The sequence below is a fragment of the Apus apus genome, chromosome 5, assembly GCF_020740795.1.
Source record: "Apus apus isolate bApuApu2 chromosome 5, bApuApu2.pri.cur, whole genome shotgun sequence".
Classification (NCBI taxonomy): Eukaryota; Metazoa; Chordata; class Aves; order Apodiformes; family Apodidae; genus Apus; species Apus apus.
In genome coordinates, this window is record NC_067286.1 from 9,510,080 (window position 1) to 9,523,823 (window position 13,744).

The window sequence follows — 13,744 nt, forward strand, 5'->3', positions numbered from 1 at the left end:
AAAAAAGAAAAAAAGAAAAAAAGAGAGAGAGAAAGGCTCTTGTATGTGATTTTTCATTTATTTCTCTCTTCTGCTGGCTTTAATCATGCAACCCTCCCACCAAGGTCAAGGGAAGTTCTGGTTGATTTACAGACTACAGGAACTGGAAAGTTGGTGCAGATTTAATGACTGTCTCCATAGGACTGAGGGACACAGTGGAGGCAAGAAGCAAGTATCAAACCCCTGAACCTCCTCAATTATTTCACCTTCACCGTGTTTCATTCCCTGAGAGATAAGATCCCTGCTCTTTGAAGGGCAAATTCTTTAAAAGATCCTGCCTACATGGTTGAACACTCTCCTGTCACAGAGCTGATCTTGTAACCATGGTTTTGGGCTGGTGAATGATCCCATTTCCTAGTGGGATGGAGAATGCTGAAGTTATTAAGTCCCACTGACAATTTTTATTTACTGTATTCAAGGTGAGAAGTGTATCATAAGTATGCATGTATGATGTTGCTTCTTACAATTTCAGTTGTTCTAAGCAATGAAATTTCTTCAAAATTTTATATCTACTGAAAATAGACAAAATTGCAGCAATGACAAATTTTAAAAACAGCTGTGGAATGCTTTCTACCTGTGTGGTGTACTGTGGCAAACCCAAGGTTATTATCTTCACAGAAAGGTTAGCCACCTCCTATTACTGAAGAGCAGCTGACATGCACTAATCTGATCTCATGTGAAGCAGCAGTTCACAGCTTCCATGGTCTGCAGTGACCAAGACAACATTAGAACCTGCATCTCCAGATAGGAATGCAGGGTATGAGTAAGCCAGGGTATTTGGGAGAGGAAAAAGCAAAATGGTTTGGGAGTAATGTCAACAGTAGGAATCTGAGGAGGAAAAAATTATTGGCTTCGTATAGTAGGTGAAGTAAGAAGCACAAGAACCTTGGTATGTAGCATGAGGTAAGAAGTAAGAAAATTGGGAAGGTAATGCACAGGGAGTGGCAGTCGTAAGTGGTGGAGAGTAGGGGATATGTGATGGGACAGTCATGGAGCAACAGCCTTATTTGTGTCCATAAAAAGTATGGCCCACCAGCAGACCACTGGAATAAAACATGCCATTATTTGTTTCCATTTATCTTTACTTCCCATCAAGGGTAAGTGAGCAAAAATACCATTTTTGTGGTGACTCTGCTCTGCGAAGTCTCAAGAGTCAGTGTCTTGAACTGACATCTGTTGTAAACTGAGTAACTCCAGGCTGGTATTTGAAGCCCTGGTTTTCTGTGTTCATTCAGTGCATTTTGGGGATCAAGTGCCTGAGAACATTTTAGGCAGTCATAGCTTTTATCTAAGACTTTACTGATATTGGTACTTAGCAGGATCTCATTTGTTCTCTCTAGTCTAAATCTGCAGGGCTATGATCAATCTTAAAGCACTGTAAAGTTTGGATCCTCTTGAATTTCCTTAAGTTGGTGAAAACCTCTTCAGACATACTAGAGAAGTTTCTATATCTAGAGATACAGTAACAAGGATCAACAGTGATGAAGTGGGGCAGAGTGAGTTTGCTCTCCTGCCTTATTCCTCTGTTCCTCTGCTTCCCTTTGCTCAGTGTACCTAATGTCATGCTCTGTTCTGGGCTTGTCTCATGGCACAGCAGGAGGGGCTGAAGTCAGAGATTTGGCTGTATCACGAGCAATGAGACAGTGTTGTGTGTGAAAGAGATGGTTATTTGAGGAACGAACAATTTCCTGTCTGCTTATCACAATGTGATGCTGTTTCTGTGATTTTGGTAAAATCAAAAGAAAAGTGAGAGTCCACAAAATAAAGAAAAAAAACCAAAAAAAACTGGGAGAGAATAGGATATTGCTTAGAACATTCCTCCTTGGGAATTCAGACCATGATTTTTCTCTGAGTGGAGTATGTGCACTGTTTAACTAATTTTGCTGACTTACTTGACATTGCCAGTTGGATTTGCCCAAATATAGCTCTAGCAATAAAATGAGGCAATGTAACTTGCAAAGAAAAATCCACTGCTGATTTTCTTATTTCATACTCCATCAGTATCTCTGCTACCATCCTCTTTTGTGTAGAAGTAATTTTTCTGTGAGTCTTTTCCATCATTAGAGCTCCTTCTAATTTTCAACAGCTGCTCACACTGGTTGAACTAAGGTTTAGGCCCACAGTGAAGTAACAGGATCTCTTTCCTAACAGGTATTGAGGGTAAAGATTTCCCCCTTCCTCTCTTCCATTCTGTTTGACCTGACACTTTTGTCCATCTTGCTCTGCATTGTTCAGCTCCTTCTGTAACACACTAATGCACCTGCTGTTGTTTAATTGTTGTTTTATTTAATTTTTTTTTCCTCAGTGGCTTACTATGAGTAAAAATAGGCAGCAATCTGTTCCATTTCAGGTGTCAAAATGAGTTCACATAGTATTGGAGAGAAGAATGTCACTCCATGGCTTCTAGATGATACCAAACTCTTGCTAAGCCTGCTCTAAAGCCCAGCACAGTCACTGAGAACCTGGTGGTGGCTGGATTGGATTCATAATCCTCCTGCCACTGCTGAATTAACACATCAGTTATTAGGTCTGTGTTTCAAAGTGTATTAAATGTTTTGAATTGTCTATCACAGACCATCCTGGAATGGCGCCAACTGTACCATACTCCCACTGATTTTCCAGTTGTCTCCCAGTCGGGCCTGGGGCAACTCCTAGCCCCACACCAGCGTGGGTGGCATCAGCATGTCTCCTCCCTGTGGCGGCAGGCACCAGCGCTGCTTGCTGCTCTTCTCCAACCACTTCTAACACCACTAGCCAACAGGTCCTTCTGAGCTGCTGCTCAGAGGGAATTTTGCTCACTTGGTGAAATATGTTCCTTGCAGAGGTGTCTGCAAACTGCCTGCTCAGGAGGTGCGGTACGTGGTGCCCCACAGAGCTCTAACTCAGTCGCTGTCCCTTTGATACTCTTGATTTCCTCAGCAACCCTGCAGGCTGCTGGATGAGCCCAGGATCGCGCCTCTGATGCCGGATTCCTGCCCCTCCCGTCTGCAGCTCCTTGCCCGCTCCATGGAGCCGCTGGCTGGTGCTGCCTGCCTCCCGCTGGCTACAGGAGCGTGCAAGCGGCGACGGCTGCGTTGAGCTGCGGGCTGCTGGGGTCACACCTGCTCTACCTGTACCCTGTGTCGGTCTGTTCTCCCACCGCCAGGGACCCTCCCCTTTCCGCGCAGCCCGACACGAGTCTGTCACGACCTGCCACTTTCTGAGCGCCCCCGCAAGTGCTCAGCGGCTTAAAGCGCACTTGCTGCTCCCCGTGCGGGACGGCTCCCGGCGCCTTCCCGCTCCTGCCGGCCCGCAGCTGTGCCCGGGGCGGGGAGGTGCGTGGGGCAGCCCCCCGGGCCGGCTTGCGGGGCCGGGGCAGCCCCCCGGGCCGGCTTGCGGTGCTGCCCGGTGCCCGCCTCCCGAGCCGCCGCTCCCCGGTCTCTGCCGCCGCCTGCCGGGGAGCCGCGGCGGAACCACTGGGAGCCGTCGGGGGGCGAGGGGGCCCGGGCTGGGTGAGGAGCGGTACCTGCCAGGTGCACAGCAGGGCGGCAGCAGTGGGAAGTGTCATCCAGGCTTGCCCAGGGCTTTCCTGAAGGGAGCGAGGCTTCCCTGCTGGAGCAGGCAATGGGTAGGTTTTTTTTTTTGGGGGGGGGCTGGGCCCCAGCCGGGAAGCCCTTGGCAGCCCAAGTGCGAAGGCGCCTTGATCTCCACCAGCGCTTCTGTGCGGGTCTTGCTTTCACACGGGTGAGAAGAGGTTGGACTCGCCTTAAAATGAGGGAGCTCCGTTCCGGGCTGTCCAGCAGGAAAACCTCCTGGATACCTAAAACCCTGGCACTGGCACTGTGGTTTATCTTCGTAAGCGTTTTTCCTACTTAAGCGTGGCCTGAGCTTTGCTTTGCGTTCAGCTGAGCTGGTGTAAACCTGAATCTTTACAACAATTGCACGGTAAAAAAACAGCAGGAAAAAAATTGTTTCCTGATGTGATATTTCCTCCTCAGAATACATTTTGGTATCAGGTTCCTCACATCTTCTCAGGCCGATGAGTTCTTGGTTTCATGAGTTCAGGGGCTGGGAAAGGCAGAGAATCACCTGATAATGAGAGGAAGCAGACTTGACAAGAACAGTTCCTGCTTGTGCTGTGAGGCTGATGAGCAGTTCCAGAGCCAGACTCTCATAATAGGACCCCAACAGGGATCACACTGTCTTTACCCTGCCTGCAGAAAGCTGTGGTAATTGAAAGCTACGTTTGGTCTTCAGTGGACCTTCACATTACTGAAAAACCTTTAGCACAAACCACATCATCTGCTGGCATCAGATAATGGTTTGGTAAGCTAGCACAAGAGTTAACCAAAAAAGCCTAGTCTGCACATGTTGGTCTGAACTCTTACCTCTTTAACAAAGGAGCTTATTTTGAGACCCTGTAGAAATGGGTAACTGGCTGCAGCACTGCAGGTAGCAAGGAAAGGTCAAGACAGTCGTTACAGCACTGGAGTTTAGCTCTGCCAGATCTCAGCACCAGGATCCACCCATAAACAGCAGATCAGCTGCAGGTTCCCACAGTTCCACAATGCACATATCACACACAGTGGCAGTGGACAGATTTGTATACATCTTACTGGTAATGAAATTAAATTAAATTGAATGTAAACTGAGAAAAACTAATGAAGCGTGGTAAATATGATTGCTGTGGAGAAACACAGGACTGAGAAAATTGGGTGGTAACTATTTAGACATAGTCTAAATTTAGACATAGTCTACATGATCAAGGAGTGCCCCTTTAATTGGCCTTTTTACTTTTTGATACTTCTATTAATTTGATTTAGATTTTCTAAATAAGACAGGCACTAGCTGTCCCTGCAGTGCTCCATTAGACTCCTACCTCCTCTAACACTCTGCTGCTGATCGTTATCCTTTGTTTATAGAGCTTCTGCCAATTTTCCATCCTCTGACTGCTTATGTCTGAGGCTGTCTGAACTGAGTCCGACAGGGAGCTGCTGCAGCAAATGCCTTCAAAAATCCCCAAAGCAAAAGCCTGTTGTACTCTTTGCATCTACTCATTTTGCAATCCAGTAGAAATGAAGTTTGTGCAACAAGATTTCTTTGCCAGTTTCTTGCTCAGAGCTGCAGTTTTTCCTAGATGACTTGTACATTTTGGCTTTAGGTATTGTTGATATTTTACAGGTGTCTGAAGTAACTGCGAGGACTGCTGGTGCTGAACTTGCTTTATTCCGCTGTGGCACATGCTGCAGTGCCAGTCATTTCTTTAGTGAATATTCCAATGAGATTCACAGTGATGTAATTCAAGGCTGGTGGAGTTTTTTAAGAACTGACTTTCATGTGAGGTCAGAATTACATCCCCTGGTGCATGAGTGTTTATTTCCTGTGTATTTTACAATATATTTGACCTGACATAGCTTTGCATCTGAAGCAGGATTCCCACCCTGTTGTGCCTATGGCCTTATCAGCAGTTCTGATTCACAGGTTTTGTTAGTTACTCCGTTGGGTGTTTTTTTCATGACCATTACACAAATGGTCAGATATAAGCAAAACCAGGTGAATTGTCAGACACACAGACAACCAAAATCCCTGCTGTTATTCCATGATCCCGCCCACTCAGAGACCTTCAATTATTTAACAGTATTGAGGCTCATGTGCTGCTTTTCATCTCAAAGTGCTTTATAAACATTATGTAATTAATTCCTATTGCTGGTAAGCAATCTGATTTTTTTTTCCTGTTCCCAAGCCTTTCTTCTCTCCACCCACCAAGACATTTGTACGCACAGATCAATCTCTAGATCCTTTACTAGAATTGGAGCTGGAGTGACTAAGCAGCCAAAATATTTACACCACAGGTTTACCGATCTGCTCTGCCAAAAAAGCCATCCACCTTTTTCTTGGTATTCAAGGCATCAAAGCATAAAGGTTACAAAAGTGCAAGCTACATTGGCTCAGTGTCACTAGAGAGAAGTCTAATAAGCCCTCCAGGGTTGGTTTGCTTTCTGTAACAACAAAGAAACAAGAGATTTCAGCATGAGTTTTGGAAGCTACAGCAACCATGAAGAATTTCTGTATTTAAACTATTGAAAAATACCAGTCAAGATTGTACAAGGAGGTGTCTTGTAAAAGTCAGGGCATCTTCTGTCAGATTGATTAATTTGGTTGATTTGGGTGTTTGTTTTGGGAAAGACTTTGATACTTTGAATATGTTCTATCTCCATAGCAAATAAACCTGGATGCAACAAACGTGCATCATCTCAGTTCTCTGCATTAGGTAGTACAGTGGCAGAGCTTCCCCTTCCAGAGCAGTCACGACTTTGGTTTAAACTCGGATAATAGCAATTGGCATCATGACCAGCAGGAGGACTGAGGGTGCGGCCTCCAGATCCCGGCTGGGCATCTTAGGTCTCAGTGCAGGACTTGTTCATGGGCTCCCTTTAAGTATAGACATCACAGTAGGTAAGAACACCAGCATATAGAACACAGCAGGGCACTAAGAACTGAATAGTGCTATGCAGTGTGTGTGTATTTTTCTTAGGCAAGATGTATTTGATCATACTGAGTCAATTATAATATGGAAAGTAGAATTAGATTGAGCTTTATTTTACATAAAAAAACTTAATGCAGTGAAATGTTAATTTGAGAACTAAATTTGCCTTCATGCGAGCAATCATAATTCCATGTGTCCCAAACAGGGCAAGATAGCAGATGAGATGTATCTGCACAAAATAAGATTTATTGCAAATAGCACCAGGTTTGTAACGATTGAACTAAAAAGGCATAAATCAGATTATATGAGGTTTGGGATATTGGGGTAGCAAAAGAGGATGTTAAAGTAATAACACAAGAAGGTATCTTAGCAATAAAATACACAACTAATAGTTGGCAAAGGTTAACCATTTGAATGCTAGCGACTTATTAGTAGGTCTTATACTAGATCTAAACAATGATTATAAGAATACCTAGGCAAGGTGATAATACAATAATTGCAATTATCTAAAATGATCCTAAGGTCTTTAAGTTCTAGAACTTTAAAGTGAAAGCTTTCTAAATACTTAAAACCAGCTAATGAAGATATATATATATATGCATATATATATATATATATGCATTTAATATCTCTTAACCTTTATTTGGCTACAGCGGGGTGTCCCTTTCTCTCAACCTCCTGGGGAGCAACCCCTTGAGCAGGCATCCCCACAGGATGGGAGAAGAACCAGCACACCTCCAAGGGAAAGGGCAAGGGAGTCTCCTCTATCAGAGATGGGACCAGGCTTTAATAGAATAAAGTGATTGTCTGCTGTCATTTAACTACTTAGCCACACCTCCAAAATCCTCTATTGGAGAACAAAAGGAAAACAGAGGAAAAAAACCCAATAAAGCCTTTTTTCTCACCAAGCAAACTCATGTTGGTATTAAATCAGATTAAATCAAATCAGATATGATAAGAAATATCAATCCCCATATTTTAATATGGTATTTTAATACATGGGGTTTAGGTGGGATTACTTGTGACACTTTTTGGTCTTTGCACCATCTTTTTAGATATAGAAGTACTATCATAACTAGACATAATTTCATCAATATTGACAATGCTATGATAGGATGTAACATTAAGTTCAAAATTCCAGTTGCTGTTGGTGACCATCCAAACAAGGTTTCCCACCACTGGCACGATTTGCAATAAATCTTGTTTTGTGCATATACATCTCATGTGTTATCTTGCCCCATTCAGGACACCATGCAAGTGAATTGCTTAGGCTGTGTCTTAAGGCAGATGCAGTTTCATTGTGGCTGAATTGATACCACTGTACATCAATATAGAATTCCCTTTTCTGGTGGGTTTTGGTTTTTTTTAAGTAGAAATTTGGCATTGCCAAATTAAACTTGCATAACAATAATGTCTTCTTCCTTGAAAAAAAAAAAAAGAAAAGAAAAGAAAAAAAAAAGTCATAAAATAGCTAACTATCCTAATGGAAAAATATTTCCCATGTGTTTGTTCTGACATTGTGCCTCATCAGAACTTCTTGCAGGAGAGGAAGAATCTGATCAGAGATGACATCAAAATCATTATGTCATAGCTAGGGATGCCTGTGATGCAGCTCCTTCTGTACATTTTGAGGAGACACCTGGGTAGTACAGGTTAGGGAAGAGAGTGGAACCACCATTGCTATAAGATGTGGTGAAAAAAATTCCTAACTGCAATATTTCAGATTCCCTCTCACCCCCACTTAAGTCAAGCAAGCTCTTTTTCAAGGTGCTAAAGTTTGACTTAAAATAAAATGTTCTTAACCAGCTCTGCTTAAAAAACCTCTTGAAAAATCCCAATTTCAAGCCAAATAATGCAGTGATATTTTTGCATGTAACTTCCTGCACGTGAGGAGGCATTTGAACATCTAAACTGTGAGCAGCTGGCTGCCGTGTTCTGTTTATCACCTGTACTGTGCAAGGCCAGAGTCTATTTTCAGTCCAGACTGAAATAAATAGGGCAGCCTCCCCCTGTAGTGCAAATGTAATAAGTAAATACCTGTCAGTAGGGTGGGTTTATGTCATTTAAACCTTCAGAACAGCAGTGAGTGGGGTTTAACTAGTCTTCATCTAAGTCTTGTTACAAAACACAGAAGTGACTGGGGTCAAACAAAGCAGTGGCAGTTGTGCTCTGGTCATGTCCTCCTGAGGGGCAGCACTCACTGTCCCTGTAACATCCAGAGCAGGGCTAAGGCTGAGAGCCCTCTTGGAAGGGAAGGAGGAATTTGGTTGTTCTTTCATCAGTTTCCCATATCTTGGTGTGAAAAGCCATGAGGGACGTGATCCTGTTATCCCTTCATTCAAAACTATCCAGCCAGCAGAAGATGCTGAAGAGGCTGTCCAGGTTCAGCATCATAAAGACCCTTCAGAAGTGACTTAGGTACTGAGAGCAGCAGAAACAGGCAATTACTAAACCTGCTCTGAAGTTTGGAGCTCTGTCTTGTAGCTGCCTTCAAGATATGGGTGTGAACCCCAGAGTGAGGAGGCAGCCTCTGCTCTGCTCTCCCACCAGCCACCTCACAGCTGTTAAGCTTCTTACTAGATCTCTCTGTCCTGCCAGCGTTTGCTGCTTAACTGGGTGAATTACTGGGTGAATCACCTTTTTTCCCCTTCTCCTGAGATACAGACAACCTGATAAGAGACCTGATCTCCTTGTGGTACAGTCTTATATGCTGTTGCAGTTCAAGTGAGAAATCAAACCAGGGGAATGAATCCAGCTGTCCAGAGTAAATTAGGGAAGAGATTAGCTAGCTGAATTTTTGAATGATGGAAGATTAAAGGATACCCTCTCCAGAAATAAGTACTGTTGGTTTTTTTGGTCACAGATATTGCTAGTAATCTCTGCACTATTTTTAAATACCATTTATCTTCCTTAGGAGGTGAATATTAGCAGAAATTCAATGCTTGTGAGTTTTTAATTTTCTGTGGGTTTTTTTGGGGGAGTAGGGGTGTTTTAGGGATTTTTTTAAGCACCATCTCAGTAATTCAGCTGCAAATGCAGAGACTCACTTTGTTCACATCTGAAAAACTTAGCAGAATTAGGAAAGGAGAGTCCAGTTCCAACCCAAATAATGTAAAAGGCTGTGTTCACAGATCAGAAGAGACAATTCTAACCATAGATTTCAGCTTCCCATTAGGCAGATCATCAGAGTTCAATATCATTATTTATTTTAGCTAGATCATCTCTTTTAGAAAAAGCAATCAATTTTGACTTTTAAATTTGTCATGAGGTAAAATCTGTCATAAATCTTGGTATGCTTTTCCAAAGGTTTATACTTCTGTTTGAAAAATGTAACATTTTTCTTGTGTGAATATTGTAGGGGTTTGTTTCTGATTATTGGATCTCTTTATATTTATTTTCATATGAGAAACTAAATCACTTTTTTCTCAGCTCTTCGAATCATTCTCACAGGTCTCCACTGTCTTTTGTTCAGTATATCAGCTGATCTTTCTTCACTTCGGTACCATATATAGCTGCTATAGTCATACTAAATGTAGTAGTAATATACCTCTAGAGAAGGTTCCTCCATTTCAAGGTCCAGACATTACATCCACTCTCTTGCTGCACTGTGACAGCTTGTATTTAACTAATTGCCCATCACACACCAAGTAATTTCCAATTTCACTGCTTCTTGGAATGAAATCTTCTGTCTGTAACACTTGGACTCAACCAGTACAAGTCGTGGGTGGTACAACCATTTCCTAGCACCTAATACGAAGCTAGATGTAACCCTGAGCCAAGTTTTTCCCTGTAATACCTCAGGCATGCTGACTGTAAAGTTTGTGAAAGCTCCAGGTGCAGTGTCTCTGCAGTCCCAGGCAGGAAAACTGCTGAACAGGTCACCTGTGCAAGTGTGTTCAGATGAGCCAAAAGCCCAAGACAGACATCATCTGCCCAGCCTGTCTCTACACTTCATCCCTGCCTGTGTGTGTCTGCAGTGGCCACTTTGCCAGATGCCTGGCAAGCCAGGAAGCTGAGTATGCAGCAAAGCAAACAATTGCTTTGAAAATGAAAGAAGAATGTGTCCTGATCAACATTTCAGGTCAGATTTAGGATTTCACATTAGAATAAGAAAACCAGGTGGGGTGTCAGGTAAACCATACAGTGGGATGTACAGTCATTTTAACCTGGGGGTCCAGCATGTAGCAGCATTTGTGTCATGCTCACTGCTTTGTGCTATCGACTGTCATCATCACGACTTCAGAAAAAAAATAGTACTTCACAGTCACTAAGCAAGAACTTCTGCCATTGTTTTTACTGTTAATGACTAGCTAATACATTCTTTCAGCGCCCCCGCTGGACAAGCAGGAATCATTTCCATTTTAGGAACAAAGGCAAGAGGTGAACAGGCAGGCTGCAGCATGACATTTCATGTCACCCACTGAAAATGTGCAGTATCTCAGGGTTAGAAACCAGGAGTGTCCTTTTAACCCTTCTTTTTATCTGCTCCCCCAGATAATTTGAGGAGGGGACAGGCCATTTTACCATCAGGCACAAATCTGAGGATTTAATTGCACCTAAGCAGACACATGAAATTAATATGCTTAAATGTGTTCCTGGGGAGGTCTTAGCAGGCAGTAGCAGGAGCAGCCCTGTTCTGACTCAACATAGTGTTGCACAGACCTTTGATGGTATTTTAGTAGGCTTTCTGTTCCCAACCTGATTGATTCCTCTGTGCATAAGTAATGGGAGGACAGTCAGATTGCAGGCTTTTGAAGACTTTAGTAAAATCAGTTCTTAATTTCCTTTTCGTTCTAAACATTAGATGTAGCAGTATAGGAGTGTTGGGAGCTTTTCATGACTTCTGAACTCCTCTAAGTTTTATGTCAGTACAGTTCGGTCAGCGCAGAGAACTTCCCATCTTCCAGCACAGAGGAAAAGATGGAAAACTTTTCTCTGAAAAACATTAAAACACCATCTTGGGACAGTGCCTTCATCAAGTCCTGAAGTAATTATGAGACTCAGTCGAGTTTCCGTCACTGACCTCCCCTGAATATGGTTCAAGGCTTTTCATGGCCTCTACTGTATCAGAAATGTTGCTGGAGGTGGGAGGAGAGAACTCTCAGTTCCAGCACTGGGACTGAAGAGCCTCCAAAGAGTTTTCAGAGGATGACAGCTAATAAGACAAACTTTGAACCTAAATGCAGACATTTACCACACTGCTCCTGCTGAGTGCAAACTCTGGAATTCGGCGTTGCTGCCTTGGGCTCTCCAGGATTTCAACAGATGTAGTGCATTGATTTAGTGCTTAAAAGGGAACCCTGCTGTGGCTTCCACAGCTTGTTTCATCGCTTTAGAAATCAGGCAGTAACATACAAACAATACAAGCAATTTTGTGTTATAAACAACATCCAATGTTTAGGGAATTGGGATTAAAATAAAACATCTTCAAGACTTTTGGCACTCCCCTGTCCTCCATCTGGAGATAATTTATTTTTTTTTTCCAGACTCTTCCTATTTTGTCTGTTTCTGAATTTTCAGTATTTTCCTTGTAACTTGGCAATATCTTCGCTTTGCACTTCTTTGTGTTTTTTTTTTCAACCACACACTTACCTTGACGGGGCTTGCTGTTTGCCCCAAATACTCAAGAGCTAATAAAAAGGCTAACTTCATGCATATGTACACACAGCACAGTGTTTGTGCAATGAGCACTCCACAGTGCTCACTGTATTGCACAGTACTCATATGCAGTAAGGCAGAGAGCCCACAATAAGATCATTTCTATGTTAACATCCATGCTTTTGTTTTTTCATTCTTGGGACCTGATGCTTATAGTATGCTCTTTCAGATTTTATTTGGTATGAGGAGGAGGTCATTGTGCTTCTGAAAACACTTCTAGAAACATAAAAGAGTGGAGACTTTCTAAATCTTGTACCATTTGCTTTAAAGGAGTTGCTTTCAGAATCATTTGAAGGAATTTGCAGAAATAAATTCAGGTACCTTTGCCTCTACCACTGTGTCATTTTCATGATTACACCTTCAAAGCAAAATAGTAGAGCTAGAAAAGATAAAGGGAAAGGCAGATAGGGTAATGAAATATATGGAACACTTCCTGTGTTGAGCATGACATGAGGTACTGTTGACTATTACATTTAGCTTAGCAAAATGTGACTGAGTGGGGATGAGATAGAAAAGAATAAAAATCATGCATGGAGTAGAGAATGCAACTAGGAAAGCATCATTTACCATTTCTAATAATTCAAGGAATAGGTGGCAAATATGAAAGAAATTAAGAGATACTTCTTCAAACACACTAGGTACACTAGGAGCCTCATTGCCAGAGGGTGTTGGAGATGCCAAAAGTTTGCCTGAATTCAAACTAGACCCATTCACTGAAGTAAACTCCACCAAAAGCTATTAAACACAAATGTTACAATCTCTGGTTCTAAAAAATTATTACCCCGTGTGTCTCTGAAAGCTGAAAGTGATTGTCAGGGAAAAAGCACTATGTGCCTCTTCCATTATCTTACCCTTCCTTCTGCCATTCAGCACTGTGCAGGCAGCATACTGGGCTGCATCCTGCTGTGAAGTCCAGCAATTCTTGTATTTCTAGCCTAAAACTTAAGGTCCTTCAACTTAACTTCTTTTCTCTTTTTTTTCCTGCAATTCCTATGACTCTGCTTTTTCCGTCTATCAAGCCATATTTTTTGCTGCCTTTATTGCCTCTGCTAATTTCTACTTCCTTTAGGTCATCTTCAGATATTAACTTGTTTTAGCTCCATCAGATCTTGTACCTTGAGACCTAGTAAAAAACTTAGAAAATAGTTTAGCAGCTTGATACCTATATTTTCTAATTACCAGTGATTTGGGGGTCTAAGAATCTCTATTCTGTATCCTCTATTTCAAAGAGCAACTCCCAAAAAAAGTCGATTTAAGAACTCTCTATCCAAGTACCACAAAATATGCAAGAATTTAGTTGTTGCTACTATTATACTTGTTCAAGTGCTTGTTAAATTTGTATGCCTTTAGCTGAGGAGTGATTTTTAAAATGCAAGGTTGTGACTGCAATATTTGGCACAGTGGGGATGACGAAAAATGCCAGATGGAACAAAATTATTCTGATTTTTGATCCACAAAGAGCTTAACTGTCAGTCATGCTGAGCATCCAGCAGCTCCCATTGAAATCAGTGGCCCCAGGCCAATCCTGCTAGAACTGCTTAGTTTAGTTCAGTGGATTGACATCACTGCTGAAACTGCCTC